We start from the raw sequence: 27,024 nt of genomic DNA on the forward strand, positions 1-27,024 counted from the left end.
ATCCCGCTATTCTGTTGGCTTTATTTATTTGTTGGGCAACTTCCGCTTCTGTATCACTGTGCATTAGTACTCCCAGGTAGCTGATACTTCTTTCTTGCTGGAATATTTTGCTGTCCTCTTCCAGCTTGTACCTTATTCGATCTTTAGAGATTATCATAATTGTTGTTTTATTTGGCGATATTATCATGTTGAACTTTCTTGATGTTGTACAGGGTGTCCCGGAAAATAGTGCGTTCCTTTAAGGTATGGAGAGAATACACAATTTGGAACAAAAAAGTCCTATACCATTTTTTTCTAAAGTTAACCGTTTCCAAAAAAAGTTAACATTGTTTTCCATATACCTGTATTTTAATGTTTGGAAATTTTAATAAACTGGCAACATCGTACGCACTACGGCATAATAACATAATAAGAACTCGTTTGTGATTGTGATTAACAGTATTTAAAATAATCCAACCTAATAGTAGGTAATACTTATGTATTTACTATTTGTTTACTAAAATTATTTTCTTTTGAAATGTACTGAAATACCTATTGCATAATTTTAAACGAATTACACATCTTTTAACATAAAAACACATCTTTTAACTAAACTAGTATTATGTATTTAGTAAGGTTTAAATGGGTTGAATGCTGAGTATTGCTGAGGGCTTTAACTGAATTACATAGTTTTAATAGTTTACAGTGGAACTTAAATACACCAGATAATGTCTCAGTAATTTGTTTACTTGTGAACTGAAATAACTAAGTTGTACTTACTTGAAAATAATTAATATACCGAATAGATGTTTCAAGTAACCTTTCACAAACACCATTCATAGGTAATAACATAATAGGTAATATACTCACTATTCGAAAACATTTTCGGCATTGACACTAAACAGGATTCTTTAAAACTATCTGTTTACTATCATCTTCTATCTATTTACATGGGACTGTCTATGCTTAAATTTGCGTACCGCACATAGTTGTCAGATTTAAATTTGGATACCAAAATACATTTTAATTTTTTGGTCAAACGGTTGCATTTAGAAAAAAATGTTATAAGAGTTTTTTGTTCTACATGGTGCCTTCTACCTATACCTTTAAGGAACGCACTATTTTCCGGGACACCCTGTATTAAATTGATATAAAAGTCTTTGAAGGTCATCTTCACTCTCTGCAATAAGTATGGCATTATCTGCATAGATTTATTATTATTTTTTATTTAGCGTATGGCTCTATCACAGTTTTTGTATAAAAATAAAGATCACAATACATTAAAAAATAATAATAATTAATTTAAATATTAGCTATTGTGATATTGCCGATTTTCAGTTACCTCGTGGATGTTGTTCTTGGTAGAAGTAGAAATCAAGGCTGCATTTTCTATGTCTGTACGTACGTAAGTTGCTACACCGTAGGCTCTGTCATAGGTAGCACCCAGTAGATCATAGCCGGGGATTTTTCCTCTTGAACTCAATTGAAATTCGTTGTCTGTATGCGTTTCTGGTAATGCGACCAGATCAATATCGTTATCTTTTAATAGTTTGTGTAGAATTTGATATTTGGCTCTACTTATACCTTCTATATTTAATTGGCAAACTCTTACATTGGGTCCAATTTCTGTTGTAAATTCTTCTTTGGAAACTCCATTCAATAACTGTGTCATCTTTAATAATTATTCTAAAATAACTGTGATATCTGCCAGGAGATCTTTAGGAAAGATTGTCTGGCGCCTCTTGTGCTAGCTCTTTAGTTTATCCAGGGTGCACGTGCAGTATTACCTGCGGACGCGAACTAGCATTACACCCCCTTTGAATGTATAAAAATATGTATAAATAAGATATAAATAGGAAAAATAAATGCATATCTCTATAGAGATAATTTATTCATCCATTCTCTATCCTGGACTCAGGTTTTTGACTTTATGATTAATTTCATCCATCATGAGGTTAAACAGCGGTGGGCTCAATGAGTATCCTTGACTAAGCCTCTTTCCACTGGTATCGGCTGTGTTAGTTTGTTATTAATTCTGGCCTATATGTTATTTCTGCTGTATATGTTTGCGATAATCTTGATACGTAGCCTAGTGACCTAAACTCTTAAGATTTTCCTAAGAATACTTTACAACAGAATACTTCACAACAGAAGATCTCGAAGATAGCCAATTTGGTTTTAGAAATGGTATGAAAACCAGGTAGGAATTTTTGAGCTAAACATGTTATTACAAAAATACCGTGACCAAAGAAAAGGTGTATTTGCATGCTTCGTGGACTTCGAAAATGCAGTCTATAAAATAAAGCATGTAAAATTAATTCAGATTTTAAAAATATAGAAATACATGACAAAGCAATTCGTGTAATTAAAAATTTGTACTTGAATAAAACGGCTATCGTAAAAATTTGGGATAAGATCAAGATGAAAATCCTTGCTCTAGGCATCGTTTTAAAGTCTCCAAAAGCAGACTTAAAAAAAATCGTGTCCCTAAACTCCTCAAAAGTAAAAAAAATCAACAAATCCTAGAAAAAAACTTTCTTTAGATCAATTGGATAGTGATCCTGAAAACACTTGGATCTATGGTTACAAAGGATTTCATATCATCCATTTTATCTGTGTCGCTGTTTGGAATTGGGAAAAATGACCATCTGCTTGGCATAGGTTACAAATTACCAGAGAACGGGAGTTCTCGCCAGTGGCGCACAACAACACCCCCCTACACGCGACACTATATATACACGAAATTTTCGATTTTCTAAATCTGGCTGATTTGAAAGATGGGCCAAGTCCCATCTTAAAGTTCAGGAAAAGACTCACCCATTCATATGTCAACCATCCATTTTGATCCAAGGGTGTGGATTTTACGGCCCTTTCTATTTAGGGTCTGTTTTTTGTTCTCGTCCCTAGAACTCCCAAAAAGTTCAAAAATTTAAGTCCGACCTTTACGGCTTCTAATAGTACTGGTCATTACCTTTCCAACGCATGTCTAATTTTGAAAATCGGTTATACCATTCAAAAGTTACCGAGCTCAGAAGTATGACTCAATTTTTATTTAAAAAAGGGAAAATGTTTGTGGATATGTATGTATGTGTGTTTAAAAGTTAAACAGATTTGAATTCTTTTCTATGTTTGAAGGTCAGGGCTGATTCAAAACCGGTGTAGTTTGTGACTTTTGACCACCCATAAGCCAGTTAGAGGACTTGGTAGGTACAAAACAGCATATTTTTTGGGGGTATATATCTTCGGATCAAGAAGAGGCAGATTTCATCATTGTTTCTATCAATTAATAATAAAAATTTCGAGAACAATAATTATAATTATTTGCATAAATCAATGTTATAAATTTTTTTTTGAAAAATATAAGAAATTTTAATTTGTTCTCTACATTTTTTATGAAAATATTGTGACACCGTTTTTAACAAAGCTAGCTGACCCCACCTAGCTGTCCACCCTTTTGGATTTTGATTCTACAATTAATCAATTGTGCAAGTTACGGACATATTCTCGATGACGAGCATAACAGAAAAAGTTTGCGTATTCACCCGTGTCCGCCCCTGGAGATTGTATTTAGTTTTTTCATGATCTACTTATTCCCAAATTGTGGTAAACTATCTCGTTAACGAAGGTCACAAAAACCCCTATATTTGTATATTCAACCCTACCCACCACCCCTTTGTACCCAAGCAGCGTTCCGATCTTTGGGATTTTAGATAGTTATGCCATCATCTACTTATTGCCAAATTTTGGTGTACTATCTCGATCATGAACGTCACAAAAAAAAACCCTTATAATTTTTATATTCACCTCTTCCCCACCCATTTGTCCCCAACACAGCGTTCCGTCCCTGGAGATTTTACTTAGTTATGCCATAATCTACTTATGCCCAAATTTTGGGGCACTATCTCGATCACAAACGTCACAAAAAACCACTTATAATTTATATATTCACCCCTGCTCCCATCCCTTTGTCGGACACGCAGCGTCCGCCCTTAGAGATTTTACTTAGTTACGTCATGAACTAGTTATTCCCAAATTTTGGTACACTATCTCGATCATGAGCGTCAGAAAAAAAATAGTAAAAACCGCGACTTTGACCCCTTATAACTACCCTCGTCCCCCTCTCTGGTTTCCGGCTCTGGGGATTTAACTTAGTTATGTCATTGTCTACTTATTCCCAAATTCTGGTGCACTATCTCGATCAGGAACGTCACAAAAAGCCAATAATAATTTTTATATTCACCCCTTCCCCACCCCTTTGTCGGCCACACAGATTTCTGCCCCTGGATATTTTAATTAGTTACGTCATGAACTAGTTATTCCCAAATTTTGGTGCACTATCTCGATCATGAGCGTCACAAAAAAATAATAAAAACAGCGACTTTAACCCCTTATAACTACCCTCGTCCCCCAATCTCGTTTCCGGCTCCGGGATTTTACTTAGTTATGTCATGGTCTACTTATTCCCAAATTTTGGTGCACTATCTCGATCAGGAACGTCACAAAAAACCCAATTATAATTTTTATATTCACCCCTTCCCCCACCCCTTTGTCGGCCACGCAGGTTTCTACCCTTGGAGATTTTAATTGGTTACGTCATGACCTACTTATTCCCAAATTTTGGTGCACTATCTCTATCAAGAGCGTCACAAAAAAAATAATAAAAACCTCGACTTTGACCCCTTATATCTACCCTCGGCACCCACTATGGTTTCCGGCCGTTGGGGAAAGTAATGTATACAACTAATTCAACATATCTCCGTATATTTTTTCCATATTACAAAAATTGAAGAAAGACTTCTGTGTAAAAGGTATATTTATTAAAACCCCAATAAAGGGCTACATTAAAAGACAGAACGTTTTCGCTTAAAGAGAGCATCATCAGTGTTCTAAGCAAGCTCTACATGCTAAGCCACCAAAAATACATAGGTTAAAACCCTTAAAACGCCTACCAAAAGTCTTATATTGGCGTGTATTATGTATTATGGGTGAAAAGGAAAAAGATATACCTCACAGCATTATATGACTCTACCACGTGTATGTGGGTGGTTGAGTTGATTTCTCTGTCTTCACAAAGAGAAAGGTGAAAGTCAACTGAGTGGGTCAAGTGAGTAGAGTCATATAATGCTGTGAGGTATATCTTTTTCATTTTCACCCATCGCCAGGGTTTAACATACGGCGTTTTAAGGGTTTTAACCTATGTATTTTTGGTGGCTTAGCATGTAGAGCTTGCTTAGAACACTGATGATGCTCTCTTTAGAGCGAAAACGTTCTGTCTTTTAATGTAGCCCTTTATTGGGGTTTTAATAAATATACCATTTACACAGAAGTCTTTCTTCAATTTTTGTAATTAATGGTATACAGCCAGTTACGGGAAATTTTTCCTTATGGATTTTCCATATTACTTATCACGCACAAAATCCACTTCCAGCTCTTAGACTATTAGAGAATATAAAGCTATGTTAGATTTATTGTTAAATCAGGAAAGTAGAGTGATGAACCGACTTTGTTTGAACAATAAACCCTACTGAAAAATCGATAACAGACCCAGAATAATTAAGACTAAAAATTCCGCCTTGCATAAAATTACAATCCGTATTAACTTTTTGCAAAACGCGACTTACTCATGGCAAATAAAATATTTTTGCTTACTTGAAAAACATGTTTAATATTTGTAAAATTGAAAATATTTTTTTTAATTTATTCAAAAGTAATAATTGACAGCAAACGTGGGGATCTCAGCAAAATCTCTGAGCTAATCTCTTACTCTTCTGAGTTTACGAACATACATACTCGTACTGTTGCCATATTGGACTGGTAAATATATGTAATAAGTGTCACTAGGTGTATCGGTTACCCACCTTCATTAAAATGGACCAAAGGTTTATCCAGTTTACACAAAGGAATGCTTTGTGAACGCGAATTATCATACAGGCCTGGATCCCGCGTACCAAAAAAAATTGATTAATAGCAAGCTGAAAATTTGTTAATAGCTTAACGGTGTCTAGTCGGACAAAGTTTGATGTATGGGAGCACTGGAACAGGGGAAGTTTTAATTGTGGAACAGGTTAAAAATTTGGAACGTCAGACTACGAAAACGTCCCAGTCCCATGTATTTTGTCGGACAGAACTTCCAATTGATTTGTTGCCCTTTCATTAATCTCTTAAGCAAAAATCAGACTCCTATTTATCACCAACATAATTCCTGTCATTTAACATGTTCTACGTGTCAGACTTAATAAAATGTCCAGTTGGTGATAAATACCAGTCTGATTTTTGCATGAGAGTTTAATGAAAGAGTAACAAATCAATTGGAAGTTCTGTCCGACAAAATACATGGGACGTTTTCGTAATCTGACGTTCCAAATTTTTAACCTGTTCCACAATTAAAGTTCCAGTGTTCCCGTACATCAAAATTTGTCCAACTAGACATCGTTAAGCTATTAGCAAATTTTCAGCTTGCTACTTATTAATCATCTTTTTTATGGTAAGCGGGATCCAGATCTAAAACTAGGAGACTGTAGCATGGATGGTATGGGTAGTGGAGCACGAGGATCATAAGCGTAATGAAAAATCGGATGAAATGGCCAAACAAAAGGCCACCAATGACATTAAAAGGCAGTAACAATAACGGCTATAACACAGTGGGTAGGTCGCAAATCTATCTCTGGAACGGTGAAGGAATTCACCAGGACAAAGACAGGTGAAACTATTCCTTACAGAACGTTGGCCAAAATTTGCGGCAGACCTAATAAGCAAAGACAGCAATCAAAGTCATATTAGTTCTTCTAACAGGGGACTGTAATCTGAATAGGCAGTTAAAGCTGATGGGATAGGCAGGTCATGACCTATCCAGATTCTGTTGCCTAGAAGAAGAAACAGCAAAGCACATTTTATGTCAGTATGACAGCCTAGAAAATGTGCGGTTTTTTGTATTCGGCGAAGAAAAGAATTTGGCTAATCTATGTACTATAGCCAATATAGCCGCCCGAGGTATGTACCTACTTTATGCACAATGGAGCATCACCACATTTTTCAGTTGTTGTTCATCAACATTTTCGTCTATCGTATGGAAATAAGTGGATAAGATGTGGGGAGTCTCATGCATGGCCTAGATCACCTGCTTTTAACCCTGTCGACTATGACAAAATTATTAATTCTTGTAATATTATTAGAAATGATCCCTTAACTTTCAGGAAATCAATTTATTAGGCATTTTGTTGTCCAACAAATACGTTGTACAGAAACAGGTGATTTAATTTCAAAATTTTACGATAACTCTCAAAAATGTTACCTTTGGTTGTCGTTACAGCGTGTTTGTTTTATTTGTTTTTTTAATTTATTTTATGTAAAATGTAAAAAAATTCTTAAAATTGTAAAACGAATTCGTTTATTTTTAATACTCTATGTATTATTGTCTTTTCGTTAAGTTAAATAAGATGAAATTGTATTTTTTTCTCTCGAAACAAAATCGTTTTCTATCGTTTATTTTTAATAGTCTAAGTATTGTCTTTCCTTGTTAAATAATATTAAACTGTATTTTTTTTCTATCGAAACAAAGTTCTGAGGATGTTATAAAACGACGCTACCGATGAATCACTTAACAAAAAAAATTATACAAGTTTCAAGATTCAAAACAACTTGTACCTTTTGAAATTGGATAAAAAGGGTATATTATTTAAAATGTGTAGCACTAGCTGTGGTAGTATTATTAATTTTATAAATTAGATGTTTGTTCAAAAAATTTAATTTTTTCAAGAAAAGTTACATTTTCCACATCAATTCTATGGTTTACTTTGCTAAACTTTTAATTCATAGTCAAATTTGATTTCTTTTAATAAGAAATTAAGTAACTGTGTGGAGAAAAAAATAAAAATCCAATTTTAAATGACAATTTGTCTAATTTGTAAAATATTTCATGGAGTTTTCGTAAACTAAATATTGGGACCGTGCAAGTTCGGCAAAGCGACACCTATTTCTACGCTCTGCAACTTTATTCGCACTTTTAATTATATTGGCCAATTATATTAGTCCTGGTTACTGGATAAGTGTCAAGGCCATAGAGCAAAAAAAATTTTTTTTCTCTGATTCTGGCCTTGGTTTAGAACTAGAACCTTTAGCCACGTAATTGTATAACTTATCACTAACTCAGGTGTAATGTGTAGTGTATGTGTTGAGTAAAGTGTCTTGTTACTTTGCAAAGTCGACGTCATTGTCTTTGCAAAGAGACGCTAATTGTATCCGAACGTCTGCGGTCCCTCCGGTGAGTACCGATCCCACAAGGACAGAAAATATTTTCATTTATTAATTTATAATAAATGAAAAAATTTCTGACCCTGGTGGGATTCGAACTCACTACCATTCGGAACTTTCGATCGAAAGGTTAGGCGCTCTTACCACTGAGCCACAGAGGGGGTTAGCAAAAAAATAAGATTCAGGTTATGTTATTAAAACGTAAACAATTGTATGTAGTAAATAAAATTAGTTACTAAAATGCAGTACTGCAAGCAAAATACAATTAATTAAATTTACCTTTATATAATAATTGCATATAATATCAATATTGTGGAGCAACATATAATTTTTCTTTTTCAATGACAGTAGATATGAAATGTACGTCAATTTGACAACTTCAATTGACAATATGAATTATTTAAGAAAGTTGCAATATTTCTCCGCTATTCGCGCACGATCGTTTAACGTATCCCTTCCAAGTACTTACGCACCGCGAATAGGGTGAAACTTTTTTTATGAAAAAAACGAACTGTTTTTTTAAAACCGGACCTGATTTTTCCAGTTTAAACAAATAACTAATTGTGTAGTAGTCTGAGGTTTGACCAACATATGAGACATATCGAACTTAAAGTTCAAAAGCTATGGTTATGACGAATAGAAATTTCAGTTAAAATTCATAATTCGCCGTGTATATTATTAAACAGGAAGCAGAAATTTTTTAATGGTCATGTGTTATTCCCCTAGGGGCCTCCATACGAAGTATTAGAGTGTTCAATTTCTCATGACTCACCCTGTATACTTGTATTTACGTACATGTATTTCACGTATTACGTCGGCCTAATATGAAAAATGCATAAGTCCAAGAAGAAAACAGAGCCGTACATAGATCTTGGATAATGCTAACAGATGCCATCAAAAGTTTAAAATTGAATATTTTTCATGCAATATGGGTTTTTCATAACTGTATTTTTCATAACAGGCCGACGATACACGTGTTTCACTTTAATTGATGCTCAACAAACAAGACCATGTCCTTCTTCAAGAGAAAGAAGGTAAAGTAGATAACGGTTTGCTATTATTTAGATTGATGACTTATTAATTAACCTGGCATCCGGCAGGTAAACTCTTTTGCTACTAACAGACAGGTGGGGTGTGACAAACCCCAGCAATTGAAAAAGTAAGGAGTCTCAAAAAATATCTTTACGTTTAGTTGTCTGTGATATCTGGAACGTCAACATCTTGAAGCTGGTCAGGATAGTCACTACACTAACATTGTCTATTTCTTCACTTACTTCCGAATCACTTTTGTCAATACATTCGTCACTGTCTGCTTCATCCCATAAGGCCTGAAGACGTGCTTAGAAAGGCTGGGTGCCCCAGAAACCAGACCCTACAGTTTTCCACAGTTTTTGTTAAATCGGCCAGTCACAACTCTGACACTATTTAATTTCTTCCCCCCATTTTCACAACATACCGTCATTTGATTCAAGTTTTCGTCCTAGGTCCAACTAAACTTCAGGAAAAAATAGAAAAAAATTTTCATCCTAATACTTCCACTCTCTTACCCATAGGGTGTGGGGTCTAGTCTCTGGGGCACCCAGCCTTTCTTATCACACCTCATTACAGTAAACAATTCTGATATCAAACCATTAATTATTCATTATTCATTACCTACTATTTTTAAAGATTACCTACAATTTTAAACCTTTTCGATTCAACTCAATAAATTGGTTAAAAAAATCCCAAATTCAAACATATTCTTTTTAGTTCTAGATGTCTACGATACATAAAAGGACCTCATACTTTGGCCCAGTTTATTAGTTCAATTAATATTCTGTCCTCACTTACAATTTCAACACTCAGCTACCTATAACCAATTAACTTACATATCATATCAGTCTCCTCCTGTGACGTATACTACTTATCTTAATTTCAACACTACTTTGATATCAGACTTCCACATACTACAGACTCTCTAATTTACCCTGCCAATTAGTACAATTAAACCAACAACCCCCTTTTTAATTCATATTAAATTAAATTTTCATCAACACAGCTGGACTTACTTCAATTCTGAATAGGAACTACAATCATCAACCTATTCATATAAATAAAACATCTTAGCAAAAATATTTTCCACTTAATTATTTGGTCCCAGGTGTTCTTTAACATAAATGGATCCATTATTCGCTAATTAATTCAACTTCATTTGAATTATGTATAGATGGCTGCATACATTCTGGCTAATTCTCTATTTTCATTATAAAAATCATTTTATACTCTACCTACATCTTACATAATCAAGGTACTTAAATGTAATTATAGCCACAACTTTGTTGATGTTTGTAATTACTGTTAAAAATTTAAAAAAAAATCTTTTATTACAATTAGTTGGCTGTGGTAATACAGGGTAACTTCTACTTCACGTTGTCGTTTTGTTTTTTGACACCTTTCAGAAACATCACTCATTTTGCATTTAGTTGCCATTAAGTCATTGGAATGTAAACAACTCAATTTGGATCCCATGTGTTGGGAAATTAAATACATTACCTTAGGGCATTATCCTACTTGCCATGTGACCATCATAAGGCATTCTATTAAAGTATGCACTTTTAACGCATCCATGTTATATTTAAAGGGTTTCTACCCGAATATTTTTCTTTGGTGGCTCAGCTAGCATCCAGTTTGTAAGTATAACCAACTTGCTCTAACCTTAGTCAAATTTTAAATACCAACTTTACATTCATTAAATCGGTTATACTTATTTTTAGATCTAACACTGATGATGATTTTTTATAAAATCGAAAACGTTTTGTTGTGATGTAGCCCTTTAAAGGGATTTTAATAAAATTTTATACCTTTTACAAAAGGATTTTTTCCAATTTTTGTGATTGATGGTATACAGCTAACTACAGGAAAAACATTTTCAAGTATTATTCACTTACTTATACTTACTGTTTATATGAGTAAACCAAAATAAAGACAAGTCTGCAGGAAGTACAAAATTCGACTCAAGGAGTGTGACCAATTTCAATTCAAATGTACTTGCTGAAACTAAACACACGACTAAAAACTATAATATGTCATCGCATAGATGAATATACAATAGAAAGCTCTAGCCGCTGTGGCCACTACATGTAAAATTTCCTTATGTTTTAGGCGCTTTAGCATTGTTGGGGTGTAGTAAACCCCACCTGTCGGATGCCGGGTTAAGACATAAATCTCTATAAAGATCATATTGACGTCAGATTCGCCATCTTTTCCTTTTACGTGTCAGAAGTTAATAATTATAGAAAATTAAGCCAATCATTCCCAAACTTAAATAGTGGACAATCCAGTCCTTTACGGAATAACATGTAAATAGCTTGTGTACTGTTGCGTGACCTTTAGCAATAAGAAAACACCAGAACAAGTCACGTGACTTACCCTGAAACTTAACTGACCCTCGAGATTTCATCAATTTTATTTTTTCTTAATAATTATTGTTTATGAAAATATTTACTTCGTACTATTAGTGTATTTACTCTATCTGGAAATGCTATTATATGTTTCCATGAAAGAAAGGAAATTATGAGTAAATTTCGATTTTTTAAATCACTCTTGTTTAAGATCTTTTTGTCATCGTCTTTTTCTTGTACTTGTGAATCTGATCATACTTATATTAATTCCGTTGCCGGAATATTTCATGAGACGTAGATTGCTAGCTTTCTCTTTTTTTGTGGTAGTCTCCCCGGTGCACTGTGATTTTCCTATGTACCGCAATTCTTGGTAGCCTGTCCTTTTTCATCCTTTTTACGTAATTGTACCATTACTTACTTATTTACTCCATAGCGTTAAACCCTTCGTGGGCTTTAGCCGACTCGACAACATGCCTCCACTGTTCTCTGTCTTGAGAAACCTCTATCCAATTCTCCACGCCCATAGCTTTCAGGTTGTACCGTTGCAAACGTCACATCTTTGATATTTTATTTTTAAATCATTATTTTACTTTATTTTCTATATTATTTAGTTAACAATAATTTTCTTGTATTTGTTTTACCTGTTTGCTTCGTTAAAAACTCGTTGGCGCCCTCTTTTATTATCCTCTATTTCCTATCTCTATTTTCATCTAAGATCTAAATCATCATACGGAACGTACTTCATATATTCTTACTCTGTAGATATCTGTCTTTCAATACGGAACGTGGTTGCCCATCTACTCATACTTTGCGCTGTCATGTCAATGAGAGTGACAATTAGCATGCCCCGCTAACTCTAATAAAAAACATGTAATCGTATTTATTTTCCTTCCGTTTAGTCAGAGGCGCTGATGTCGGCATTGTGATTGGTGGAACATGACTTTTGACAAATCCTGCGCTATCTGTGAATCTGTAATCTGTGTTCGTGTTCGTTCGTTCGTTGTCGTTCACTTATTTTATATGGTTGGTTATGTGATGTGTTTGGTGTTTGTGTTTAGTTTGTGTCACCATAAAAAACTGATATTCAGTCGTGTTTTTTGATATTTTTGTTATTTCGTAATCGAGTACCTTTTTAAAGGTAAGTTTTTCTGATTGTAGGTACTGTTTATCCAACAGTTTTAAAATACACATTTTATTTCGCGTTTTGTTGTTGGGTCTAATGGCCGATCAGCTGTTGTGTGCAGCCGATAAATTCAGCAAGTAAACATATATTTAATCGAAATTAAATACTCATATTTCTATGTAAAATGTCACATTATTGTATAAATAAATAATTAAGAAACAAAAGTTGTTTGTGTTTTACCTTTATTGTCCACTTGAATAAAATAATATTAAATATTGGAAGTACCGTATGGAGGCTATGGTGTACCTAGCGTGGAGGCTAGATAACGCTACCCTTCCTATTAAATCAACAGCAAGAACGTTTAAAATTTCACACCTATCATGTCGAAGCTACAGACCACTTATGTGGAGGCCAGATTTGTAGTATCCTTCCAATTTTCCAGGTGCTGAAATACGTGACATATTTTTTGAAGGGTAAGGTCGCATTCTACCAAATCACACAAGACTTTTTTCTATGACAATTAGTAATGGAGGGGCAAAATTAATATATTTAAAGAGATGAGCCCATACATAAGGCACCATCTATTTCATCAGACCATATTCTCTTGGGGTAAGAATACATATTATCATATTTTAATTACATTTCTACATTTAACAGCTTTTTATAATCATTTTTACGTATCTAACCTAACCTCCAATGTCAAAGCATGTGTTCTGATATTTTAGTTATAAATATATTTTTTTAATTTACATATATCACGTTTAGTAATCAAATTTTTACTAGTAATATTCAATCTTAATTCCATTTAATTATTCCTTTGCCAATAACTACTTTTTACGATTGTTTGGGAAAGGCTCGTTTTTGGTTTTTTTTCTTGATGTTTGATATGTATTTTACTCTTACAGTTTTTGGAATAAAGATCACCGTCCTCCCTCCGGGAGCTTCAATAATCCTCAATCGCCGGCGATATAACGAGGAACATGAAATCTAGACTGCAACCAAATCATCCAGACTGCAACGACCAACACCTGTAGGCCTGGTGGTTCTGAACACCTACAACACCAGAGCCAGTAGCAGAACCAACAGCAGTACCATTCGACATCAAGAAGATACCATCGAACCAGATACCAAAAACCATAAGTATAACCCAGAAATTGTTAGTTTTTGGCAAGAATTTGAATATATTTCTTAATGCACTTAATAAGTCACATTTTTATTATATTTTTATTGAACAATAAACATGATTAGTTAAAAATACTGTTTTGTTTGCTTCATTCCGAATTGTCATAGTTCATTTCTAAGATTAGGACAAGAAGAACACACACCCCGAGAGACTGAGCTAGGCTAGGGTGAACGATAACTATCGTAGTTAGTTGAGATATCATTTTCGAATGGTATTTCAATTAGCTGGGGTAGTCTATCGTATCGCCTTGTCGTTTTCGTTTCAAGGTTTCTTGCTATATCATCTCGCCACCGTAATAGAGGACATCCGCGTGGTCTTCTTCCAGTTGGGACTTCCTCCTCTACCAGCCTTACCGTGCTTTGGTCAGAATGTCTTCTGAGGTATCCTGCTCATTTGAGTCTTCTGAACTTTATTTCTTTTATAATATTGACGTCTGCGTAAAGTTCAGCCAAAAGATTTTCCTTAGGATTTTGTTTTTTTCCCAAACACGTAGTCTCTCTTCGTTTGCCTTTGCTATCGTCCACATTTTGCTTCCTTACATCACAACGGGTCGTATTATTGTTTTATACACTTGTATCTTGTACTTACGTCTTGTTACTCTTTTCGATTTTATAAGGTGTTGAAGGGGATGAAGCCATCTGTCGCCGGCTTCCCAGCTAGCAAGATAACGTTACATTAACGTTAAATTTAGGTCTTTTGTATTGTTACGTCATATCTATCAAAAAATGACGTTATTGATACGAAAAACAAAATATAATTCTATTCAATGACAGTTTAGTTGAAAAACGAAATGTATGGAAATATCTTCTAAAAATGAGGAAGCAGCCTAGTAGTATAGTATAGTTGATCCAAAAGATGACATAACCCAGACATCCAAAGTGAAAGTTATCCTTCAACACCAAATTGTTCTATATAGTCCACACAATGTCCAGAAAAAAGTCACACCATTTTGAGCGACGGGTTTGGTGGGAAGAGGGGGGAGAAATCGGTAAATTCGTAGTTTTTTACGTTTTTCGTCAATATTTCTAAAACTATGCGGTTAAGCATGAACAACCTGCTATACAAAATTGTTCTACATTAAATTTGAAATAAAAAAGGTCCTATGCATAATCTTTTTAAAATGCATGGTTCCAAAGTTACGGAGGTAGTATAGTATAACTGGTCCAAAAAAAGGCCTAACCCAAACATCTAAAGTAAAAGTTTTCCTTCAACACCAAATTATTCTGTATGGTCCACATATTGTTCAGTAAAAAGTTACACCATTTTGAGCGTCCGGTTTGGGGGGCAGATGGGGGAGAAGTCGGTAAATTAGTAGTTTTTTTACGTTTTTTGTCAATATTTTTAAAACTATGCTTTAGCGTAAAAAATGTTATATACAAAAATGTTCTACATGAAATTTAAAACAAAAAAACTTGTATAGGGGAGAGTTGGACAAAACCGGGTACCACTCCAAAAATCGTCTGTATCTTTTGCTATGTGAGAGTAGCAAATGTTTGCTGCAAATTGAAATATTCTCAAATGACTTAAGTTTGATATGCCAATGTCAATTTTTAAAAATATTCTTAGATTTTTAATTTTTTTATTTTTATGAAAATATTGCAAAATACCCGGTTTTGTCTAACCGGTATGATAAAACCGGGTAGTAACTTAATTACCGTGTAAAAAGACTAATGAGCAGAACATAAAATATTTATTAAAAGTATGTGAACAAAAATCGAAAATCTAAGAACAGAAGTCATAAATAAAAACTTCATCTACATCATCATAGGCACTACAGGCGTCATAAGCCCATTTGGTGCATGACACACATTTTATCCAGCCTTCCTTCGCATTATAATTTAAAAATAGTTAATTGTAATATAGACACGCATCGTCATATTATCTTCTTTCTCCAAACTCTCCAAAATTTTGTTTTTGGTGCAGCCCTTTTACCACATTTTTGCTTTTTTTTTTTGTCCAGTTCATTTAGTTTTAATACTTTGACGACTGGAGATTTTTTTAAATTTTTCTAACTAGCTTCTTCAACAGAAGAAGCCACATGTTGTAGACTAAAAGCAAAAAAACCAATGCAGAAACTGGAAGTAACAACAGGTCTGATAAAATCGGGTACCCGGTTTTGTCGATTTTCGGACTACCCGGTTTTGTCAAACTCGTAAACAAGACATTAAATGCTATTTAAATTTTTAAGTCATGAAATAATATTCAAAATTTTTGACCAAATTAAAGGTAATATACTAGGTTACATGTATTAAATTTTGAAATGGCCATTAGTTATTTATTAGAGGAGAAAACAGCTATAAACTTACCTTAAAAATCGAGTTTACTGCATCAAAAAGCAGGTGAGGTCTTACTGCTCCGGCACAGATTACTCAAATGAGGTATAAATGAATACACACGACTGTTGGTGGTACAGGGACACTAATTTTAACATTGTTTAATAGATAGCAGCAGACAGTTAGAAGAATTAAGGGGTACCCGGTTTTATCCAACTCTCCCCTACATAATTGTTATAACATCAACGATTCCAGAGTTACGGAGGGTGAAAAGTCGAGGTTTTCGATACTTTTTATATTTTTTGGGAAATATATGGTATAACTATACCAAAAACCCAGACATCCAAAGTGAAAGTTATTCTCCAACACCAAATTGTTCTATATGGTCCACATAATGTTCAGAAAAAATTCACAACATTTTGAGCGTCGGGTTTGGGGGGAGAGGGGGGAGAAATCGGTAAATATAAAAAGTATCGAAAACCTCCACTTTTCACCCTACGTAACTCTGGAACCGTTGATTTTATAACAATTATCTATAGAACCTTTTTTGTTTTAAATTTTCTGTAGTACATTTTTCTATAGAACATTCTTTACGCTAAAGCATAGTTTTAGAAATATTGACGAAAAACGTAAAGAAACTACTAATTTACCGATTTCTCCCCCATTTCCCCCCAAACCGGACTCTCAAAATGGTGTAACTTTTTACTAAACAACATGTGGACCATATAGAACAATTTGGTGTTAAAGGAAAACTTTTACTTTGGATGTCTGGGTTAGGCCTTTTTTTGGACCAATTATACTATACTACCTCCGTAACTTTGGAACCGTTCATTTTAGAAGGGTTATGCATAGGACCTTTTTTATTTTAAATTTAATGTAGAACAATTTTGTATAGAAGGTTGTTCATGCTAAACCCCATAGTTTTAGAAATATTGACGAGAAACGTAAAAAACTACGAATTTACAGAATTCTCCCTCCTCTCCCCCCAAACCCGACGCTCAAAATGGTGTGACTTTTTTCTGAACATTATAATATGGACTATATAGAACAATTTGGTGTTGGAGGATAACTTTCACTTTGGATGTCTGGGTTTGGGTCTAACTATACCATACTATAGTCCTTATATGAAAGTGTGCAGTTTACACTTTACGAATGAAGATTACTTCAAGGGTATGTTTATGTATTGTAATATAAAGTAGCTATTAATAATTTTGTCTCTTTCTTCCACAAAAAAGTCAAATATATAATAAATGTTTATTTCAAATATTTAATAAATGTGTCAGCATCATGTATGTGGTTTTATTTACACAATAATTTTGTCCTATTTATAAATATTATTTATACCGAAAATTCTCGTAAAAAGTGACGTTTTTGTGACGTTAAAAACGTTACGTAGAAATACCGTAAAATTGTTACGTAACATCGCTGTGACTTTTATACGTATATTTTAGGTAAAATTTGATGTAACTTTTGACGTAACTTCTCCCAAAATGTTGACGTTTGTTTGACGTTATATATACGAACATTGTTAGCTGGGTTGTATCCTATTGTTTATTTCTTATGATTCGTTATTGTCTTCAGTTATCTTTGTTCCAAGATATACTTAAATTCTCTAACGAGTTCAGAGTTAAAGTCATCGATGGTGATGTTTTGACCGATTCTGTCTCTGCTTTGATTATTATGGCTCATATACATTTATTTAATTTTATTTTCATTGATCAGGAGCCCCATCTTCTCTGCTTCCTTCTCAAACATGAGGGAAGTCTTCTTCATCTTTAATCTGGTGTTTTCTATTGAATCGATATCGTCTGCAAGTGCCAACAGTACATTATGTGTTCCAGAGCTAGGTTGAAAAGTTGTGGTGAAAGTGCATCTCTCTGTTTTCGTCCATTGTTTATTTCGAATGTCTCCAAGTATTGTTGTCCAACTCTCACCTTACATCGTAACGTTCCATACATACACATCCGTATTAAACTGACTAGTTTTTTTTTTGAAAAGCCAAGTTCCTGCTTCGATGTTCACAGTCTAGCCATGCATACTCTATCAAATGCTTGTTTAAAATCTATGAATATTAATTTGATGGTGCGCACGATCAGACTCACAGCATTTTTCCAGTATCTGTTTTATTGTAAATATCTGATCAATAGTAGAGCGGCCCAGTCTAAATCCGCATTGTAAATGGATGTTTTGGTTCTTTCTAGCAGGATGTTTGCAACGACTTTGTAGGTGGTGTTCAGAACTGTTACCCCCCGGTAGTTGGTACATTGCTTTTTGTTTCCTTTTTTGTGAATTGGTACAATAACCCCTTCTTTACATTCATCTGGCATTGTTTCTTCTCGTCATTGTACCATTCCCTTGCGTTTCTTTAAATAAAAGATGTAAAAGCAGAATTTTTGCTAAAAGTGTAGTTAGAATTTGTTGTTATTGTGGTTTTAACTAAGTTAATATGCAAAGAAATTATCTTCATGGTGAAACGAACTATTGGTATGATAAAGCTACGAACTATTGGTATGATACAGTACGATATTGAAAATTTGGAAAAGGTATTCATACTCTCTACTAACAAGAGCCTACGTCTTTATTTTTAAATTTTAGTTCAGAAGTTTTCTTTATGTATTTTTTCAATTTTTTAAACCCTCTGTATACAACGACCGGTTGTTGTGTTATTTACAATTTATCGTTAAGTAGTATTAAGATTTGTTAAATTTCAATATTTTTCAAATAAATTATCAAATTACAATTTAATTATTCTTTGATTACTTTGTACCCTAGACCCTTTTGATGTTTGTATCATTACTGCTTACTTTTATAACAAAAAATCTTAAGAAAACAGATAATACAAAAGAAAAATCACTTTTGCTATGCTCACTACATTTCTTTAATGATCTAAAACGTCAACGTAAATATTTACCATGGATTCTGTACCTCCACTTCATCCTTAACATATAATCACCTTGTTATTTTTCTTTCTTCTCTTTCACTTTCAATCTGATTAAATATGCCTGTGATCAGGCATATATAATATTTTTTTTTATTTAACTTTTCAATTTATTTACAATCTGTAAAATCAGTTACAATGAGTAAATGTTGTGACCACTAGTGTAGGTGACTTGGAGAAAATGATTCATTAATAATTTTCTTTACAAATATTTTACATAGATATAAAATTGTTTGTCTCTGCGAATTACGGCACATTATACTAAAATCGCGATGGTAAACCACTAGGTGTATTTCATCTAAAGCGCTGGTTTCCTCGAAAGCGGTGCCGACAAACAGACCGTAACACTGCGATGAATGACGTCATAAAAACTGTACCATGCAAAATAATAGCGGTGGTTTCCAAGGATGCGTTGGAAGCCACCGCTTGCTGAGTTTGCACATTCCATTGCCGCAGTGAAGAACCTTGAATTTTTCACCGTAATCTGACGTAATTCATCGCAGTGCTACGGTCACAGTTTGTCGTGCCGCTTTCGAGGAAACCAGCGCTTAAGTCTTCGTCTGACTGGTTGTCTCATCAGGTTTCTGGCTAGTACATTTGGATGTTGTGTCAATCTGTCTTCGTATTTCTGTGCAAAGTTAGTAATTTCTTCTTTTACTGTTGCAATTTCTAGATCGCGTCTAATAATATTATTTGCAACATACCATGGGGCATTTGTGATTATTCTAAGAACCTTCGACTGAAACCTCACCAAGATTTCGATAATGGAGTTTGATGCGGTAGCCCAAAGTTGGATCCCGTAAGTCCATATTGGCTTCAAAATTGCTTTGTAGACAAGTACTTTATTTTTCATCGAAAGTGATGATTTGTGACCAATCAGCCAGTAAAAATTTTGTAATTTGAGACCAAGTTGTTTACGCTTCATAAAAATGTGTGTTCTCCAGTTTAATCTTTGGTCTAGATGCATTCTAAGGTATTTGACTGTTGCTTGCTGTTTTAGTTGGTGGTTGTTGATATATACAGGCAGGCAGTGACCTTTACGGTTTGTGAAGGTAATATAAACCGACTTTGTTTCATTTGGTTGAAAATGCCACCGTTTTAGCCGCTTTAGTCACTTTCAATCTGATTAAATATGCCTGTGATCAGGCATATATAATATAAATGAGCAATTAAAGTGAGCTTCAAAACATTGATGGCATTAATGTCTCTGCTCAAACTGTCAGCAATGTGTTGAATGAGGGTAATTTTTACGCTAGACGTCCCATTAGAGCTCCAGTATTATCCCGAGGGAATGACACAAGGAGAACGGGCCGAGGAACATCAAATTTGACAAGAACGAGAATCGGCAAACATTCCTTTCCTCAACGAATCCAGGTTTGATTTGTGACCCGATTCTTGAAGATCTAGGGTGTGGCGAACACCTGGCAATGCAGCTCGTTTGCAAACCGTTCAAGAAGTTGACAGATATCGAGAAGAAACTTTGATGGTTTGGGCTGGAGCTGGAGGTCCAATAGGTTTTTGAACTGATCTCGTTCATATTGAAGGATTTTTAATAGCAAATGAATAATATTCAGGTATTGCCACAAGTCTGCTCAATATTCTGACTTGAATCTCATTGAACACGTTTGGAATATGTTAAAAAGAATTTTCAAATCCACGAGGAAAAATTTCCTGTAGTTGGCTGTATACCATTACAAAAACATAAAATCCTTTATAAAAGGTATATTTGTTAAAATCTCTATTGGCACCGTGCAAGTTGCGCAAAGCGACACCTATTTCTACGCTCTGCACTTTAATTCGCACTTTTAATTGTATTGACCAATAATTACGTTAGTCCTGGTTGCTGGATAATTGTCAAGGCCATAGCCCAAAAAAATAATAAGAAGAAAAAATAAGATTCAGGTTATGTGATGAAAACGTAAACAATTGTATGTAGTAAATAAAATTAGTTATTAAAATGCAGTACTGCAAGCAAAATAAAATTAATTAAATTTACCTTTATATAATAATTGCATATCATACCAATATTGTGGAGCAACATATAATTTTTCTCCTTCAATGACAGTAGATATGAAATGTACGTCAATTTGACAATTTTAATTGACAATATGAATTATTTAAGAAATTTGCAATATTTCTCCGCTATTCGCGCACGATCGTTTCACGTATCCCTTCCAAGTACTTGCACACCGCGAATACAGGGCTACATCAAAGACAGAACTAGTTTTCGATCGGTTGACCGATCATCATCAGTGTAATCCTAAAATGTGTACAACCAGATAAAATGATGCAAAATATTTAAAATGTTGACTAAGGTTATAAAAAGTTATAGGTTATACTCACTTAGAATCTACATGCTAACCACCAAAGTAAAAATATCTGGGTAAAAACCCTTTACAATTGATCCGTCATAGGAACATATGAAGAAGATGTGATTTATAACATGGATGCATAAAATATCCAATGTTTTACGCCCGAGGTACCAATGAGCTCAATCTGACAAGTTCACATCATGGCTGTATAGGGCTTTTCATTCACAGTCATTTGTTTCGAGCTTCTATCATATGTCACATAATTTTAATATATCTACGTCATACGTTATTACTATATACCAATGATACAAACCAAAGACGTATGGCGTAGATATATTAATATTATGTGACACATGACAGAAGCTCGAAACAAATGACAATCGATGAAAAGCCCTATGGAAGCAAGTGATTTTGATAACGGAAATTCTGAATGGTGACATGACAGGAATGACATTTCCACAGGAAGTTATAATTACCCTGTTGTTTTGCGGTATTTATTGTAAAATTTGTTAAATTAGTAACAATAAAAACAGTCGTTCCCACTGTGGTAAATAGTGTATTAAAATGGAAATAGACTTGATGTAAATGTTAAAATATTGTAATGAAAGAAGTAGGCAAACCACATTACACATTATACGGAAAACTTAATAAACGTTATCAAACCCTTTATATGTGATATCTAGGGCTTAGAAAAGCAGTTGTATGTTTATTTAAAGTTATCAGTTATATTAGAATAATATATAATCTATCTAATTATATCTAATATAACTGATAACTTTAAATAAACATACAACTGCTTTTCTAAGCCCTAGATATCACATATAAAGGGTTTAATAACGTTTTATTAAGTTTTCCGTATTATGTGTAATGTGGTTTGCCTACTTCTTTCATTACAATATTTTAACATTTACATCAAGTCTATTTACATTTTAATAGACTATTTACCACAGTGGGAACGACTGTTTTTATTGTTATTAATTTAACAAATTTTACAATAAATACCACAAATCAACAGGGTAATTATAACTTCCTGTGGAAATGTCATTCCTGTCATGTCACCATTCAGAATTTCCGTTATCAAAATCACTTGCTTCCATAGGGCTTTTCATTCACAGTCATTTGTTTCGAGCTTCTGTCATGTGTCACATAATATTAATATATCTACGTCGTTCACAGACCATACATACTCATAGACGTTTCACGTAAATTGTCAAGGTCAAGACAGCAAATTAGTTACCATTCCAATCCAGAGATGTCGCTGTCAGTCAATCCTCTTGTCATATTTAACAACTGACAGTTGACAATTAAATTAATTTGTCATTTACTTTTTATTTTACAGTTTGTGGCTTAATTATTTTATTATAGTGGTGTTACGTTTTTAATTAGATTTAATCACAATTTTAATCAATTGTATTAACCTCCTCTCCGTTTTTGTGAGTAGAATTTTTAGTTTACATTGATCATCCCGTGTTGTGTTTCTCCACATTTAAAAAAACAATATAATAGATCCTGAAACAGTTTATTCCAATAGACAAGTGTGTCATCAACATTTCGGACCTATATATTTTTGGAAGTTTGTAAAAGATTATAAAGGTATTTATCTAAACAATCATCCTACAAGATTCTTTCAAAAATTTTCATTCAACTCAATATTACACATCAGTGCTTTCACGTGACACATGGCGGTAGTGTTTAGCATTTTGAAAACAAATTGGAATATTTGAAGTTTTCAGTAAAACATTGAATAAAACATTGAATTATCTTTCTGTTGTTTTAATTTCCTGCGAAATTTCATCAAAAATTCGCAAAATTTATAATGTGAAATTCTCACATAACTAAAATTTGTCAATTTAGTTCCCATTCCAATCAAGAGATGGCGTTAATTCGATCCGAAAGATTAACATGGCCGTGAAACGTCTATGAGTATGTATGGTTTGTGACGTCGTTCGTTATTGGTATATATCAATGATACAAACCAAAGACGTATGACGTAGATATATTAATATTATGTGACACATGACAGAAGTTCGAAACAAATGACAATCGATGAAAAGCCCTATACAGCCATGATGTGAACTTGTCAGATTGAGCTCATTGGTACCTCGGGCGTAAAACATTGGATATTTTATGCATCCATGTTATAAATAACATCTGCATATTTTCCTACGACGGATCAATTTTAAAGGGTTTTTACCCAAATATTTTTACTTTGGTGGTTAGCATGTAGATTCTAAGTGAGTATAACCTATAACTTTTTATAACCTCAGGGCCGGTTGTTCGAACGCTAATCAAAAATTATCATGATCAAATATTTAATTACTGTCACAACTGTCAATGTCAACTTTGTTTGGGTTGCTGAAAACATAATTATGGATTACAATTATGAAATTAGTTAATCAATTATGTTAATAATTATTATGTTAATTGATTAACTAATCTCATAAATATAATAAATTATGTTTTCAGCAACCCAATCAAAGTTGACATTGACAGTTGGTGACAGTAATTAAATATTTGATAGTGATCATTGTTGATCAGCGTTCGAACAACCGGCCCTTAGTCAACATTTTAAATATTTTGCATCATTTTATCTGGTTGCACACATTTTAGGATTACACTGATGATGATCGGTCAACCGATCGAAAACTAGTTCTAAATTTGATGTAGCCCTGTATAGGGATTTTAACAAATATACCTTTTATAAAGGATTTTATGAAAAAGAATTTTGTACAAGAAGGATTAGTGTTCCAGACAAGGAAAGAGCTGTTAAACTGTATGCAAAAGCAATGGCAACAAATTGAGCAATACAATATTGATAATTTGATAAGAAGTATGCCAAATCGATGTCGAGCTGTCATTAAAAACAGAGGTGGTCATACACTCTACTAACAAGAGCCTACCACTTCATTTTTAAATTTTAGTTCAGAATTTTTGTTTAATTATTTTTTCAATTTTTTAAACCCTCTGTATACAACGATCGATTGTTGTGTTATTTACAAGTTATCCTTAAGCAGCATCCAGATTTGTTAAATTTCAATATTTTTCAAATAAATTGTCAAATTACCATTTAATTATTCTTTAATTACTTTGTCCCCTAGACCCTTGTGATGTTTTAATTACTGCTTACTTTTATTAAAAAATAATTCTTAAAAAAAACAGATGATTACAAAGAAAAATCACTTTTTCTACTCTCACTACATTTCTTTGGCGATCTAAAACGTCAACGGAAATATTTACCATGGATTCTTTATCTCCACTTTATCCTTAGCATATATCAATCACCATGTTATTTTCCTTTCTTTTCTGTCGCTTGCAATCTGATTAAATATGATATAAGCGGCAAATATACGAACCCTTTTTACATATAATTATATGCATACCCTCATTTGGGCTAATTTTGTCCATTTATTGGGGTTAGTGGTCCAGTTTAATCCATAATTCAAATTATCGAATTTCTTACTATATGCGTGAGTCCGAAAATGCGGATAACTAGCTGGGGTGAATACGGTTAAGGACATTCGGGATTTTTTGCTTTTTTATGTTGTGGAAGGTTTTGTAGGTTGGCAGGTAATTTATTACAATGCCCATTGCGCTAATAATAAGATAAATAAGAAATAATCGAAAATTTTACTTCAATAAAATTAAAAATAATATTAAAATAAAACTTTTATTGAGACCAAGTTTCTCGTAATGCCTTCGAGGATTCTATAATATGCAAACCATACGAATGATGAGGCAAAGAAGGCTAGGGGAGATCTATGAACTGCATCTCACTTTCTGCCTGCTTATCGTGGCAAAAATTCCAACGAAAACTTGGTCTCACATACTCTGTTAGCAGACAGGAAGTGGGATGTAATTCATAGGTCTCCCCTAGCTTTCTTTGCCTCATCATTCGTATGGTTTGCAAATTATAGAATCCTCGAAGGCATTACGAGAAACTTGGTCTCAATAAAAGTTTTATTTTAATATTTTTTTTAATTTTATTGAAGTAAAACTTTCGATTGTTGTAAGAAGATACCGCCACGGCACCCGTATCGTGTTATTTTGTTTTAATTCGGTACTACATAGCAGTCGGGTTTGTTTCATTTCATTCAGAGAAAGTCATATACAGGGTGTTTGGTAAAGAATGGGCCATAGCTTAACCTTAGATTCCTTACGTTAAAATAGGTCGGTTTAAGCTAACTTACCTTTGTGCAAAAATTGATAATAACCGAAATACAATAAACTTTTATTTTATTTATTTTTGAATATTTCCTGACAAGCATGGGACAACAACACGAAATTTGGTAAGTGGTGCTGGTACTGTACAACCTACTAAATTATGTTAAACAAACGTTTCTGGCTACTACCAGAGGCGTACGACGGGGGAACGTGAATGGTTAACCCTTCCCAAATTCTACGCCACTGGCGGAATTGCTATTCTAGTGCCATTTTTTGATTCTCCAATACTTTCTATGTAAATAACATACTCTTCATTCGTAACGATAAAGCCATTAGTTTTCCAGATATTTGAAGCTTAAAACGAAGGAGCATAATACACTAATCAAAATAAGTGTGTCTTTTCATTTTCAACTTCAAATAGGTATCTCGAAAACTAATGACTTTATCGTTACGAATGAAGACTATATTATATACTGTTATGCTCTACCTTTTCTGTTTATTTAGATTAATTAGCAAATTATTAATTTGATTGATTATCCAATTATTTTATTTATTGCCTATGTAAAGACATAACTAAATTCCAATTAAATTTTCCAATCAATTTTAATACCAGTAATCTGTGGATTCTAGTATTTCTGGTTGCTTACTTCTTCCAGGGTAGAAACAGGGAAATTGACAACACTCAAATGCATATAAATGTAATATATTGTTTTTATTAAATGCCGTGTACATATGATTCAAAATTATTAAAATTTAACTTTGTTGCAACAATCTTTAACTTAATAAATTAAAACTCTAACTCTGATATCTCCTTGTTTTGACAAAATTATTTATTTAATTAATTTCTTATTTACTCATACTGAATTGAATGAATTTTACTTTTTTTCTTTTGAATTGATTTCTCAAATTTCAAATGACTAACTGTGTTACAAAAATATTGTTCAATAAACAAGTAAACAAATATGGTCTTGATATAAATAACTTTTCTCCATTCAGACAAATGATTTGACTAACCTTTTATTCTTCACTCCCTCGTTTTCTGGATTGCGCTGTCCTTGATTCTCTCAACACGTACTCTCTGGTTGTTGCGAAAAAATCCCCCTCGTCAAAACGGCTTCCAAGAAAAACACATAGGACTTGCTCGAATATCTAGTGCACAAACGGATAATAATCAGCTACTCGTTCTAGACAAAACAAAGGAATCTCCCTCGGACCAGGAAAATTAACTCTTCAACCGGTCGACGATTTGGTTTCAACTTGACTCTGCTCTCAAAGGCTGATCACACCACTCTACACTGATTATACACTTTTAAAACTCGACTGCCTTCTTCTGATGTCAATTACACAGTGACTTTATTTTTCTCTCCAATCCATACTCTCACATCCATTATCCCTTCTCCCGATATTTTTCGTCCACTCAACAAC

General features: G+C 33.6%; 1 protein-coding gene across 1 annotated transcript in view; it reads right to left on the reverse strand.

Moving 5' to 3' along the window:
* LOC126889949 (protein stum-like) overlaps positions 1-27,024 on the reverse strand; it is a 226,238-nt gene that overhangs the window by 139,415 nt on the left and 59,799 nt on the right. The gene's annotated exons all lie outside the window — the stretch shown is intronic.

The sequence above is a fragment of the Diabrotica virgifera genome, chromosome 8, assembly GCF_917563875.1.
Source record: "Diabrotica virgifera virgifera chromosome 8, PGI_DIABVI_V3a".
NCBI classification, from domain to species: domain Eukaryota; kingdom Metazoa; phylum Arthropoda; class Insecta; order Coleoptera; family Chrysomelidae; genus Diabrotica; species Diabrotica virgifera.